Source organism: Eschrichtius robustus, chromosome 4 (assembly GCF_028021215.1).
Source record: "Eschrichtius robustus isolate mEscRob2 chromosome 4, mEscRob2.pri, whole genome shotgun sequence".
NCBI lineage: Eukaryota > Metazoa > Chordata > Mammalia > Artiodactyla > Eschrichtiidae > Eschrichtius > Eschrichtius robustus.
The window spans coordinates 89,730,985-89,745,965 of record NC_090827.1 but is presented as its reverse complement, the minus strand read 5'-3'; the positions used below and the strand labels follow the sequence as shown (position 1 = coordinate 89,745,965).

The 14,981-nt window shown below is 39.2% G+C and overlaps 1 protein-coding gene and 1 pseudogene across 1 annotated transcript in view; one reads left to right on the top strand and one right to left on the bottom strand.

Annotated features, from left to right (window-relative positions):
• Nucleotides 1-14,981, top strand: part of C4H4orf19 (chromosome 4 C4orf19 homolog) — an 82,858-nt gene that overhangs the window by 27,701 nt on the left and 40,176 nt on the right. The gene's annotated exons all lie outside the window — the stretch shown is intronic.
• LOC137763502 (large ribosomal subunit protein eL39-like) lies at nucleotides 10,616-10,819 on the bottom strand (annotated as a pseudogene).

Sequence of the window (14,981 nt, the reverse complement as noted above, 5' to 3'; positions counted from 1 at the left end):
CTTCAGCTCTGATCTTTAATAGTTTTATTGGTTTCTTCCTGATTGTAAAATTAACATAAACACATTGGGGGAAAACTCAGATAAGTAGGAGTTCAAAGCATAAATTAAAGAACACAGGTAATGCTGTGACTCTGAGAGCAGTACCCCTTCCTGATTCCTTTCCAGGTTGGAAAATCTGGTCTAGAATTCAGGTTTTAGGGAACCGAGTTCTCACACCAAGGCCATATGTAAACTCCATTTTGACAGAACCTTCTCAAAAATTATCACTTGGACCTGAAGAGCTCATATTTCTAAAGGCAAGTTTCTAGTCTAGAATAGGTTAGATGGTGCCCAAATGCAGTTAACAGCTTGTATTAATTTAAATACACAGCCCTGCTCACTTCGCCCTGCTATTAGTGGTCTTCCCCTCCCCAACACATTTGTACCAGGTTGTGATCTTACTCATCATTTACCTGGTTCTGATTTCTCTAGACCTACATGCAATCTCTGGAAATAATGGGTTAAGAGGGAAATCCCTGGATCTCTAGGCCTAGGGGCCAGTTCAGTGGGAGTCACCCCCTCCCCAAGGCAGGTCTTAGTGAGAGACTGACTATATATGTCATGTGAATATAGTAGCCTATTCTTTGTCAGGGGGGAAAAAAAAAAAGGGTTAATTATTTGGCTTAAGTCCACCAACTTGGTTGACCCTTAAAGGAACAGATACTTCCCTGAGCTTTGGATTGTCCTTCTAGTAAGGAACTAAAACAACTGTAAATACTGCTTAAATAAGGAATCAGACCTTTCACACTGTGTGTGTGCTTACGAAAGACATACTTATTTACAATTTGCCTTATAAAGTTAGTTTTCCAAGTTGGTATTTTAGTACAGGGAAATAAACTGATGACAAGATGTGCTGCTTTCCGTAGGGAATCCATTTCTGTGAAGAAACATAACTGGAAACAATCTCACCCTCTTCATGCTCTCAGTGCTCTCTGCCTCCCCCTCAGTTGACACTTATCTGTTATTTTTATTGCTGATTATTCTTTCATTTGAAAGTGTTTTGTTTTCTCAGGTGGCTGTAAATTTTTTAAAAGTATGTCCCATAAATGTCATTTTATCTCCCACAGTACCTTATTTAAGATCGAGCCCTGAATATCTCTTGATTAATCATTCGCCAGCAGGCATGTCTAGCCTTCCTGAAATATGAGCATTTGTGATCAAATTACGTAGTCATATCTTTCTGAAGGCACCGTCAGAATTACACTGACTACAGTAAAGCAGAAAAGAGCAGCTTTTCTGGAGCAAAATCACATCATTAAACAGGTTGCTTAAAAGTATGTGGCGGTTTGTTGTACTAGTCTTCCAAGTCTTCTGTAGGTTTGAAAAGTTTCAAAATCAAAAGTTGGTTTTTTTTTTTTAAGTTAAACACCCACATATACCTGCAGAACTTAGACCCAATATCATATTTTTTTCCATATTCAACTTTTCACATGAGTTGTTTAGCTAAGCTGCAACAACAGCTGCCTGTTTCTAAGGACCCAAAACCTTTCTCCTTGAACCCTGCTCATTGTCTTTCTTCATAAAAATTCTTCACGGTGTGTTTCAGAGGTGTCCTCCCCGGACCTTCATCAATAAATTAACTGGGTATTTCTCCAAAGGTGTTCTACAAACTCAGAGTTTTCAATGCAGAAGAGGAAGATTCAGGTATTAACCAAATAATCAAATAATGCAGGTAAATTTTCAGTAGTGACAAGTGCAATGTGAATCAGTGGTACAGGGTTTTGACCCAAGAATGGAAGTAAAAGAAAGCTTCCCTGAGGAAGATCGGGGGTGTTAACCAGGAAGAAGAGGCGGCATGAGCAAAGGCCCTGTAGTGGGTAGAGGCAGAACAGTGTGGGACTAAAAGAAAACCTGTGAGGATGGATGGAGCCCAGGGAGGATGATGGTTCAATATAAGCTTGGAGAAGTGGGAAGGAATTTTGTCTTCTCATTTTAAGAACAGTGGGACGCTACTGAAATGTCTTTACAGTCAGGGATCTGGCATAATCCAGCCTGTTCTTGGGAAAGATTCCTGTGGCTGCGTTGTGGACAACTGCCTGGAGAGCACCCAGTGGGTGTGGGCAGACCTGTCAGAAAGGCCTTGCAGTGGACTAAGCAAGAGACATAGGTCGTTTGGTCCAGGTTTCAATGGCAGTTCAGTAGAGAAAAGTGAACTAATTCAAGAAATATTTAGAAAATGAAATCGTCAGGCAATGTTGGTACAACCCAGGTTTCATGAAGGTTCAGATGGAGTGAACTCGTTCAAGAAATATTTAAAAGATAAAGTCATCAAGAATTGGCCATGGATTGGAAATGAAAAATGAGGCAAAGAGAGGTGTCAAGGATGGCACACAGATCATGTGAATCAAACTCATAATATGCACCTCAGCACATTAAAGGCTCCGAGAAGTTCTGCAGCAAAGAAACCTGGCTGACTGTCTAATCCAGCATTTCCCAAATTCACTTGAGCCCAGAATCCCCCTTTCTTTTTCCCAGTAACAGTTACTAACTTCCTAGGAACACACTTCCGACAACTCTGAGTTAGCCTAGATAGGCTCTTGTACTTCGAACAATTCCAAATATTCTTCACGTTTTCTTTGTAAACCCGTGTATTAGACCACTAGGGCTGCCATAACAAAATAGCACAGACTGGGTGGCTTAAGCAACAGACATTTAACTTCTCACAGTTCTGGAAGCTGGAAGTCCAAGGTCAAGGTGTCAGCAGGTTTGGTTTCTCCTGAGGCCTCTCTCCTTGCTGCCTCTTCAAGATGGTCCTCCCACAGTCTGTGTTGTCTGTGTGTCCTAATCTCCCCTTCTAATAAAGACACTAGTCGGATTGGGTTAGGCCTCACCCTAATGACCTCATTTTACCTTAATTACCTCTTTAAAGGTCCTCTCTCTAAATACAGTCCCATTCTGAGACGCTATGGGATAGGGATACACTTCAGCCCGGAACAACCCCAGAAGCATAAACTTTTCTGCTAACGCTGGTGCCACCACTGAGCATCAACGGCCTACACCGTATCCAAGGTCTGGTGGTCCTGTGTCATGAAGGGCCATCCGTCATCAGCACTCTCCATAGAGAAGTCCCAATATGTGCTGGGGCAAGATTTTTGTTACTTACTCAGATTTCTTATTAGTAATCCTATAAAGTACCAATAAAGGATAAGAAAAATGCAACAAACAGTTTCCCTCTGATCATCCCCATGCCCAAGTTATCAAAGATGGAGATGTTAGTGGAGGAGAGGAATGCTTCTGGATTTTTCTTCTAACCCCATGAGACCAGCATTTCTCCTTGAAACAGCAGAGCACCTAAGCCAGGTGAACATTGGTCTGCTCCATTTCACTGTACCAGCCAGTCTGTAGCCCGGCATCCATGTAGCCAGGTCTCTTAAATGTGAAGTGTGTGGGGTGCAGTGTGTGAGATGCACGGGGACTAAACTTCAGATTTTTACTTCACTCTCTGCTCAGAAAGCAAGTCATTCAACTTTCTTCTGTTTCTTGTCCTGGGAGAATGTCCGAGAAGACTATGTTGATAGATCATTCTATCTTAAAAAAACAAAAACCACTCTGTGCCTGTGAAAGTAAGGCTGTCACTCATCCCACACCATCAGACTGGCAGAGTAGTCAGATGGCCAAAACAGTATGGATGTATTGAGTCAGCAATTCATAAAAGCCACCTAAAGAGTGAATGTCTTACTATTTTGCACGCTATTTTATATTCTATATTTTCCACCAAAGTCACCTTCAGTTTTCCTATGTTTCTAATTTCGGCCAAGCCTTTAAATGTCACCACATCATCTTTATTGGAATTAAGTCCCAAATGAGTCACAAACCAATGAAAACTGCCTGCTGATTTGCGGATTATATACAATTTATGTTAAGGAAGGAGCCAGGATTTTTTTTTTTTCCTCCTGAATCCTATTAAGTTTCAAAGTCTGTCTGCTACTTTTTGGAACCTGGGTACCACTAAGTGTGTCGTCGTATGAAACACATCTACTATATTATTCCAATGGGACAGGCAGAAGATGCTTGGTTTGCACGTCAGTCAGCTGCTTCTCAGGAAGAGATGGTTTGATCTGGCTTTACAGAAAACCGCCCTTCTCTCCCTAATGACAGCAGAGAGGTGTCCATGCAAATAAAATGAACCAAACAGATTTCCCTGAACTTGTTCTGTGTGGGGTTACTGTAGCTAATCCAGTTCTGATACATTCCTCCTGTACACAGCCAGAACTGTTAGACACTGTTTCATGAATCAGGTTTGAATTATGGACTCCATCCAGAGTAAAGTTAATCAGAAACTGATGTCTTTGTTTAAGTCTGGCTTATTGTCTTTTTTTCTCCTAGTAGATATTTACCTAATTCACTACCTTCCTAGTGCAGGCACAGCTGCACCAGGGCTCCTGAGATCCCTTTAGTTCAAATCCAACTTCTGCCACTTTAGCGCCTTGGCATTTTGTCAGTTTGAGTTGAAGTTCAAAGCCTGACTCCTGGTTTTAGGTGAAGATACTTTATCCCTGCCCTCTTCTTCAATGCGTGGCTCTGCAGGTGTCAGGAGCCGCAGGGACTAGGCAGCCTGGTAATTACATTGTTTACCTACTAGTTTCACACAAAACCAAAGCAATCCCAGGCACGCCACCAAGCAGCCTTCAGGGAAATAGATTCCAAAAAGCTTCACTGAAACCACTTATTTATTGACACTCAGAGACATTTAATCTTTCTGCTGAGCAAGAAACGCTTTGACCAAACAAGGAAAAACCCAGCCTTTCAAACAACTGACCTTTGTCAAAGGTTTATTGAGAAAGGGAAGCTAGAAAAGAGCTGGAGGTGCCAGATCCGGGCAGCCTTTGTCACACCCCTTTGCCAGGTGACAGTATCATATGGCATTGGATACGAGCTTAAGAAAAAAGAGAAAAGGAAAAAGTTTTCTCTCTCTACAGAATTTGGAATAAAGTTACTATTCCTTTTTATGACTTACAATGTGTACCTTCTTTCTAAAATATATTTTGCTTCTCTCACTTCCGGCTCAGTACACACACACACACACACACACACACACACACACACACACACACACTGTCCCACACCTTCATAACACATTTGAATAATACATTCTGCTAAAAATACCCACCATCACAGACATAGTCTTCCTCTTGGACACCTGTTCTAGTTCCCGGCTGTCTGGAAGTTCTGAAGATGTGTTCTAGAACTTTTTGTTAGACAATAAAGAAAACCATTGAGTTCTCTATGGGAGGCTGACGTGTGTAAGGTAATTAGCCCGGTGGTGCCTGGACAGCTTCAGCGATCCAGAGGTGGTGGTGGCACAGAGTGTGAGTGATTGTTGTTATTCACGGAATGGAGAATAAGTGTGACATTTTAGGTTCCATTTATTAAAATAGAGCAAGAACCATATGAAATGCTTTGATGGTTCTCAAGTAGCTTTTTTGGCCCAAAGGTTAATGAAATACTTCAAAAAGGCCAAAAGAGATACATTGCCATACACTCACGTTCTTTAGTATGAACATTTTCAAGCTACGGAAAAGCTTAAAGAATTGCACATCTCACCATCTAGAATCTACCATTAATGTTAGGTGTCTTTCCTCTATCACATATCTAACCACCTGGCTATCCACCAATCCCTCCTTTTTTTTTTTTTTTTTTTTTGACTACATCTCAGAGTATGTTACAGACGTCATTTCATTTCAAACATTTCAGCATGTGTTTGGTTGACTGTGAGTTCAGTTTTTACTTGCCGTTCTCTTCCTCTTCTTCTCCTTCACCTTTCCCCCTGCCCTTCCTTCTCCCCTTCCTCTGGTGTAATTTACATTCAGTGAAATGCATAAATCCAAGTGTACAATTTGGTGAGTTTTGGCAACTGCATACAACTGTATAACACAACTCCTCATCAAGAAATATAGAGAAGATCATCACCCAGGAAAATTTCCATGCCCGTTCCCAATCAATTCTTGTTTCCACTCCAATGGAGTCAGTCACTATTCTGATTTTTTTAATCACCATGGCTTAATTTAGCCTATTTAAAACTTATATAAATGACTCATACAGTCTGTAAGAATGTATGTTCTCTTTTGTGTAAGGCTGCTTTTCCTCAGCATGTTCTTGAGTTCCGTATGTGTTGTGGCATATGTCAGCAGTTCATTCTTTTTTCTTGCTCAGTAGTATTTCATTGTATGACCACACCACAGGGCATTATACTGTTGATGGACATTTGTGTTATTTCCAGTTTGGGACTACTCTGAATAAAGCTGCTGTCAACACTCTTGGACAAGTTTTTATGTGGATATATATTTTCATTGCTCCTGGGTAAATCCCCCAGGAGGCAAATTGCTGGATCATAGGGTTGCTCCATATCCTTCACAGCCATGCCACCTGTGCTCAGATTTTCTGGGAGCAGCAACCTCCAGATCCATTCAAGTTCAGAATATACCCACCCTGCTTCCTGTCGCTGCTGTTCTGGACAATAGCAGAACAAGGGGCAATAACAGTTATTTTAAGTTCTAAATGTTCTCGTTTTCCTTCTGCTTGAATAAAGTGTTTTTTTCAACCAGCATGTTAAGACATGTTAGCATTTGGATCAGGGGAAGAAACAGTACTTCGGACGTTGTAGGTAACTCCAGCCCATCTCATTTGTAAGTCAGCACCTATATCACAAATGCTGTTGATGGTAGACTGTCCATCATTTGAATATTCATCATGTATGGTGAGTAGAAGAAAACAACTTGAGGGGCTTCCCTGGTGGCGCAGTGGTTAAGAATCTGCCTGCTAATGCAGGGGACACGGGTTCCAGCCCTGGTCCAGGAAGATCCCACGTGCCACAGAGCAACAAAGCCCGTGTGCCACAACTACTGAGCCCGCGCGCCACAACTGCTGAAGCCCACGAGCCTAAAGCCCATGCTCCGCAACAAGAGAAGCCACTGCAATGAGAAGCCCGCGCACTGCAACGAAGAGTAGCCCCCGCTCTCTGCAACTAGAGAAAGTCCACGTGCAGCAACAAAGACCCAGCGCAGCCAAAAATAAATAAACTAACTAAAAAAAAAAAAAAAAAAAAATTGAAAAACCTCTTATCCATGGGCTACTCTATACATTCAGCCCTCTATATTTGCAGGTTCTGCATGTGTGGATTCAACCAGCTGCAGATCAAAAATATTTGAAAGAAATAAGTTCCAGAAAGTTCCAAAAAGCAAAATTTGAATTTGCCACACACCAGCAACTATTTACATAGCATTTACCTTGTATTTACAATTATTTACATAGCATTTATGTTGTATTAGTTATTATAAATAATCTAGAGATAATTTAAAGTATATGGGAGGGTATGTGTAGGTTATATACAAATACACTGCCATTTTATATAAGGGACTTTGAATGTCCTTGGATTTTATCAGTAGTATCCATGGGGATCTTGTATCCCCCAGGGATACTGAGGGATGACTGTAGATGATTTCAGCTGGTCCCTCAACATCACTCAATTGCATGTTTTCTTTGGACATTTCTCTCTGCCGTCCTCTGTTGCATGCATTCTGAGCCCTCTCTCCTCCAGTCAGATCTCAGACCTAGTCACCTTCCTCACGCTTAGCACTACCTTAGTGATTCTCAACCAGGGTCACTTTTGCCCCGCAGGTAACAATTTCTTTGCTTGTCATGTGGGCAGGAAGGGTGCTACTAGCATAGTCAAGGCTCCCGAGCATCCTGCAGTGCAAAATCAGTCCCCCGGAAGAAAGAATGATCCATCCTAAAATATCGCTAGTGCCAAAGTTTAGAAACCCCACTTTACAGGCAAAATAGAAGACATTAGAACAGGCTTCTTAACATGTTTTATGCTATGGACTGCTTTACCAGTCTTTTGAAGCCTATGGACCCCTTTTCAGGATGATATTTTTAAATGCATAAAATAAAATACATAGGACTACAAAGGAAATAGAGTTAACAATTTTTAAAAATTGTGATGTAATGTGCTTCTTTTTTATATTCCACTTTTTAAATTGAAGTGTAGTTGATTTACAATATTTGTTTCAGGTGTACAGCATAATAATTTAGTATTTTTACAGATTATACTCCATTAAAAGTTATTATAAGATAATGGCTATAATTCCCTGTGCTATACAATATACCCTTGTTGCTTATCTATTTTATACACAGTAATTTGTATCTCTTAATCCCATACCCCTATTTTGCCCCTCCCCACTTCCCTCTCCCCTTTGGTAACTACTAGTTTATTTTCTATATCTGTGAGTCTGTTTCTGTTTTGCATATATAGTCATTTATGTTATGTTTTAGATTCCACATGTAAGTGGTATCATACAGAATTTGCTAACTCTGACATATTCTTCTAGGTGTAATATTTGCTAGGTCCATCCAGATTGCGACAAATGGCAGAATTTCATTCTTTTTTATGGCTGGGTAATATTCCATTGTGTGTATATGTGTGTGTATGTGTGTGTGTGTGTGTACATCTTCTTTTTCTGTTCATCTGTTGATGGACACTTGGGTTGCTTCCATGTCTTGACTATTGTAAATAATGCTGCTATGAATATTGGGGTGCCATGTATATTTTCGAATTAGTGTTTTCTTTTTGCTTTCTGTTTTTTGTTTTTGGGTTTTTTTGGATACATACCCAGGAGTGGAATTGCTGGAGCATATGGTAGTTCTGTTTTTAGTTTTTTGAGGAACCTCTATACTGTTCTCCATAGTGGCTGTACCAAGTTAAATTCCCACCAACAGTGTACGAGGGTTCCCTTTTCTCCACATCTTCTCCAACAGTTGTTATTTGTAGATTTTTTGATGATAGCCATTCTGACAGGTGTGAGGTGATATCTCATAGTTGTTTTGACTTGTATGTCTCTAATAATTAGTGATCTTGAGCATCTTTTCATGTGCCTGTTATGTCATCTTTGGAAAAACGTCAGTGTGTGTTTCTTTATAAATGTATTACAGAACAAGATCTAACAAGAGTCTAATACATACCATAGTTATGAGCATAAACAATGTTTTGAGATCTACAACAGCTCTAATATAATATGAAAATATCTGCTTTCTATTAGAGGCAAAGTCACAGGAACTGCCAATGATGCTGTGGTTTGATGCCTACATTCAGAATTGAAGAAAATAGTAAATTTAAGTTAGAGGTTAGGTAAGAAGGAGAAGTGACTTTTACTCATTTAAGTTCACAGATGCCGTGAACCCTATTTAGGAGCTCCTTGAGGCTCTGCACACCGCAGTTTAAAAAACTCCTGCATTTGAGGAGATTGCCATCACACACACACAAATTTATCTACATGTATATCCATCCTTCCTTCCCTCCTGATACAAGAGTAGATGTCCCTCTCAATCAGAGTTCACTTGCAGGAAACAGAAGTTACGTTAGCTATGTCAAGCAAAAGGAAATTTAATACAGGGAATTGAATGCTCACAGTATCCCTGGAAAGGCTTGAGTAGCAGGCTCAATAACACTAAAAACAAAAACAACAACAAAAAGCCACCACAGAACTAACCCTTCCAGGGAGCTGCCTCCTCCTACGCAACCAAACAGAGGGGGAGTTGGAAATGATGGGTGGAACACTGCCTTAGCTGGGATTAGCTGGTGAGCTGCTACAAGTGATGGCCCTAGAGTCACACCATGCCTCATGGATCTGCACAGACAGAAAAACAAATGCCCCCCATTCTGCCTCTTGACATCCACAAAGCACCAGGATGCTGGAACACTGCTAACGTGCTAACGGAAAACCCAGCATGTCCCTGTGGGGCTTGCCAGTAGAAAGAGCAGGAGTAGCCAAAGTACAACCTGTCCCTCCCTTTCTTCTGGCTTTCTCATCTTGCGTAGGATTGTCTGAATCTAAGTCGGTATGGGAACGCTTTTCTCATTTCTAGCCTCTGCGGAACAGGAAGACACATAAAATGAAGACAGTGAGCACAGGTCCACCTTATTCCCCACCATCTCCTATCTGAGGCTGATTAATCCTTCCTTGTTCCCTCCTGCCTGCTAACAGACCTTGCTCAAACCATGATCCTGTCTCTTACCTCTGTCTTCAATTCCTCCCTTTCTTCCAACTGTCTTCTACTATCATATCCAAATAACTTGAAAACTCCCAACTTAAGCAAACTTTCCATTAATCCTACTTTCTTCTTTCTCGCTCTCTCTCACCTTCCATTCACAGCCCATTTCCTTCTAAGGGTTTTTATGCCTAATGTTTCCACTTCCTCACCTCCTACTACTGGTTAACCCATAGCAATCTAGCTTCCAGATTCACCACTGTACCAAAACTGCCTCTGCCAAGGTCACCAGTTACCTTTCTTGGTAACTTCTTGGTGCTAAACCTGAGAGGCATTTACAGTCCTTTGCTTACTGGACCCTTGAGTGTCATTTAACACTACTGGTCAATCCTTGCTCCCTGAAACTCTTTACCTGCTTTATTACCACACTCACTTCTATTTATGTATTTGTTTTTCAAATAAAAGTTTTCATATATTTATTACTGAACCAACCAACTAGTACAGGAGCATAGAAATATCATTTTCCCAGTAAGACTTGTCCAACTGTCCAGATAATGGTGATTTTTTTTCAGCTTGATTTAGAAAGATGCTAATGACTTTGATACAGCATAAATGGTGCCATGTCATGTGCAATTCCATATAGACCCAGCTTGGTCTTTCTCCAGTGTCTCCTTTTGGAATCGTATCTGGTTTTACTACCAGTTTTCATCTGGAACCATTGCAGAATGGGACAGTTCTGCTTTTGTTTCTTGGCCAGAAATTACCTGATCTTGAAAGTCTCATAAGAAGACATGGCAAGGAATGGAGTTAACCCTCTATTTTTTTTCCTACCCACTGGCTGCAATTTATTAATCTCCTTTGTAGTTTTTTTTTTCTTCTTCTTTTTTTTACATTAAGCAGTGTTCATCAGGATTCATTTTTTTCTTTAACACTACATACTTATTGCCTCTATTTTGTTATTCAGTCTCATGGCCCTATTTATTAGCTATATTAGTAATGACTCTGAAATCTTTATATTGAGCCCAAAGCTTTCTTCTGAGTTTCTGGCCAATATATACTACTGCCAACAGAATGCCTCCCTTTGAATGTTCATCAACCACCTTAGGTACAGAATACACCAAAGCAAAATCTTCTACCCACCCCCAAACCTGCACCTCCTTATTCCTATCACCCAGAGATAGGATGACCATCCATCCTATTTGCCCAAAACGCTTCTAGTTGAAACCTGTTGTTCTTGCATAATTAGTATAAGTGCTGCCTTTATCCTCAAAAGTGACACAATCAGTGTTGAACTAGAAAGCTTGCATTAAAACTTCATCTGGGTACCACTTCAGGTAAATAATGCCTTTTAAAAAGGAGGATAAAAAGAGAATATTTTCTCTCATGAGGAGAATTTTTAAAACACAACATATACCTTGCAACATGCTGGAGAAATTTTAAAACAAAGCAAAAAGTAAAAGCAGAAGTCTGAAAATAAAGGAAACAACCAGGAGACATTAAGAAAATGGCAAAATAAGACGAGAGGAGAGAGTCAGTGCATACCATAAATGTAAGTAGTTTAAGCTTCTCTATTAAAAGGCACAGACTCTTAGGTTGGGTCAGAAAAGAAGTAAAGTCAATTGCTGTTCACCCAGAATAATGTGACAAACAAAATAAACAATAAAAGGAAAGGCCAAGATAAGGCAAACAAATGAAACAGAGAGAAATCAGGGGCTGCATACTAATATCAGAAAAAAATACATTCAAAGAGAAAGAAACATAAAATAATAAATATGATCTTTCAATTTTTGATCTAGGGTATAGTTTCCAACAAAAAATAAAATTATGATTTTGTATGCCAAATAACTCAGCTTCTTCAAATACAAGCAAAAAGTATAGATAAAAAAGAAATTGAAAAAGGCAAATGTGGAGGAAGAATTTAACACAACTCTCCCAGTATTCCACAGTATTCCCTGAATCTGCAGGATAGACATAATTTTTAACATCATGCTTATTAATTATTTCCAAAATGTGCTTTAGAAGAATATTCCCCTCCAGCATCATATGATACCTGCTCTCTTTATGTAGCTTATCATTGTAGTCTAAAATAAAATCTATTATGCAAATACTGCCAATAAATATATTTCATGGTTTAAAAAAAAATCTGATCCAATTTAGACAAATCATAAGCTAAACCTACTGCCTACCCCAAGATGACTTTTTTCATTTAAGTATATTCCCTTTGACTATATATGTGGTGATTCGTTGATAATAAATCTTACGTTACACTTCATATACATACCCTGTTTTTTTTTTTCACTTAGTCTCATACCCTACTTTTTTTAAACTTAGTGTTACTTTCTTTTTCCAACTTATGAATATATCATAATTTGTTTAAGGATAATTCTAAGTGGAGCACCCTTTTTAAAAGATCTTTACTCATCAGACTTCCCTGGTGGTGCAGTGGTTGAGAGTCTGCCTGCCAATGCAGGGGACACGGGTTCGAGCCCTGGTCCGGAAAGATCCCACATGCCGCAGAGCAGCTAGGCCTGCGCGCCACAACTACTGAAGCCTACATGCCTAGAGCCCGTGCTCCACAACAGGAGAAGCCACCGCAGTGAGAAGCCCACACACCACAACGAGAAGTGGCCCCCGCTCACCGCAACTAGAGAGAGCCCATGCACAGCAATGAAGACCCAACACAGCCAAAAATAAATAAATAAATAAATAAATCTTTGCTCATACCTCTCTGATTCTCTGATTACATTCTTTGTTTAGGCTCCAAGGACTAGAATTTTTGGAGCAAAAATTACTGATATTTTAAAGACTTTTTAACACTGGCTGTTATCATTAAACAAAAAGTTCAACTTACTTGACAAAAGTATTATACAGTTATTTGCGTTTATTTATTTCTGTAGTTGAATAATTTTTCATGTTCATTGGCTTTAGTATTTATTCATTTCTTAATTGGTTGGCCATGTCCTTTGTTATTTTTTAATTGATGTCTTTAATAAATGTCCTGTTGAATTATGAACCCTTTTAAAGTTAAAGATAGTAACCCTTTATCATCTGTGTCATAAGTGTTGTTCCATTTGATCTTTGCAGTTTTTCACCTCTTAAGGTGAAAAATATTTACTTTTTATGTAATCTGTTAATCTTTTACTTGTGTTTCTTCCAGACCTTTAGTAACTGAAAAGCCCTTCCTTATTCTTCAATTAGATAAATATTCACTTGTATTTCCCTCCAAATATTTTTATTCTCATTTAATTCAGGATCTAACTTTTCCCTAATAACCTGCTGTCCTACCACCATTTATGAAATGATTATAAAAATCCACAGGATCTTACATGTAGAAAAGCCTAAAGATTACACATTCACACACACAAATTATAACTAATATGGAATTCAGTGAAGTCACAGGATATAGAATCAACTTAAAAAAATCAGTTGCATTTCTATGTGCTAACAACAAACTATCCAAAAAGGAAATTAAGAAAACAATCCCAGTTAAAGTAGCAGCAAAAAAATAAAATACTTTATTTTTATAGGAATAAGTTTAACCAAGAAGGTGAAAGACCTGTACACTGAAAACTACAAAACATTGTTGAAAGAAATAAAGAAGACAGAAGTAAACAGAAAGACAGCTCATGTTCATGGATTGGAAGACTTAATATTGTTAAAGTGTCCATACTACCCAATATGATCTACAGATTCAATGCAATGTCTGTCAAAATCTCAATGGCATTTTTTTACAGAAAAAGAAAAAACAATCCTAAAATTCATTCAGAACCACAAAAGACCCAGAATAGCCAAAGCAAACTTGAGACAGAAAAAGCTTGAGGTATCACACTTTCTGATTTCAAAATGTATTAGAAAGCTACAGTAACTAAAACAGTATGGTACTGGCATAAAAACAGACATATAGACTAATGGAACAGAATAAAAAGTCCAGAAATAAGTTTATAAATATATGGTGTCTTAGTCCATCCAGGCTGCTATAACAGAATACCACAGAATGGGTGGCTTATAAACAACAGTAATTTATTTCTCACAGTTCTGGAGGCTGGGAAATACAAGATCAAGGTGTTGGGATTCAATATTTGGTGAGATCTCACTTCCTGGTTCATAAAGAGCTGTCTTCTTGCCATAACCTCATGTGGCATAAGGGGCAAGAGAGCTTTCTGTGGTCTCTTTTATAAAGGCACTAATCCCATTCATTAGGGTATACAGACCTATAGTCTACAGCATAAGTTCAACTGATCTTTGACAAGGGTGCCAAGAGTACACAATGAGGAAAAGACAGTTGGGAAAACTGGATATCCACATGCAAAAGAACGAAATTGGACCCTCATCTTAAACCATACACAAAAATCAACTCATAATGGACTAAAGATGTAAACCTAAGACCTGAAACTATAAAACTCCAAAAAGAAAACATAACAGAAAACCTTCATGACATTGATCTTGACGACGATTTCTGGGATCATACACCAAAAGCACAAGAAACAAAAGCAAAACTAGACAAATGGGACTACCTCAAGCTAAAAACCTGCATGGGGGACTTCCCTGGTGGTCCAGTGGTTAAGAATCCGCCTTCCAATGTAGGGGACACGGATTCGATCCCTGGTCGGGGAACTAAGATCCCACATGCTGCAGGTCAACTAAGCCACAGCTACTGAGCCTGCACGCCACAACTAGAGAGAAACCCACGCGCCACAACGAAAGATCCCGCGTGCTGCAGTGAAGATCCTGCATACTGTAACTAAGACCCAACACAGCCAAAAATAAAATTAATTAATATTTAAAAATTTTTTTAAATAATAAATAAAAGCTGCATAGCAAAAGAAATGACAGAGAGAAAGGCAACCTATGAAATGGGAGAAAATATTTGCAAACCATAAATCTGATAAGGAATTCATATTCTTTGGGGTTTTTTTAAGTAAAATAGCTCACAACTAAACAGTACTACTTCTGTA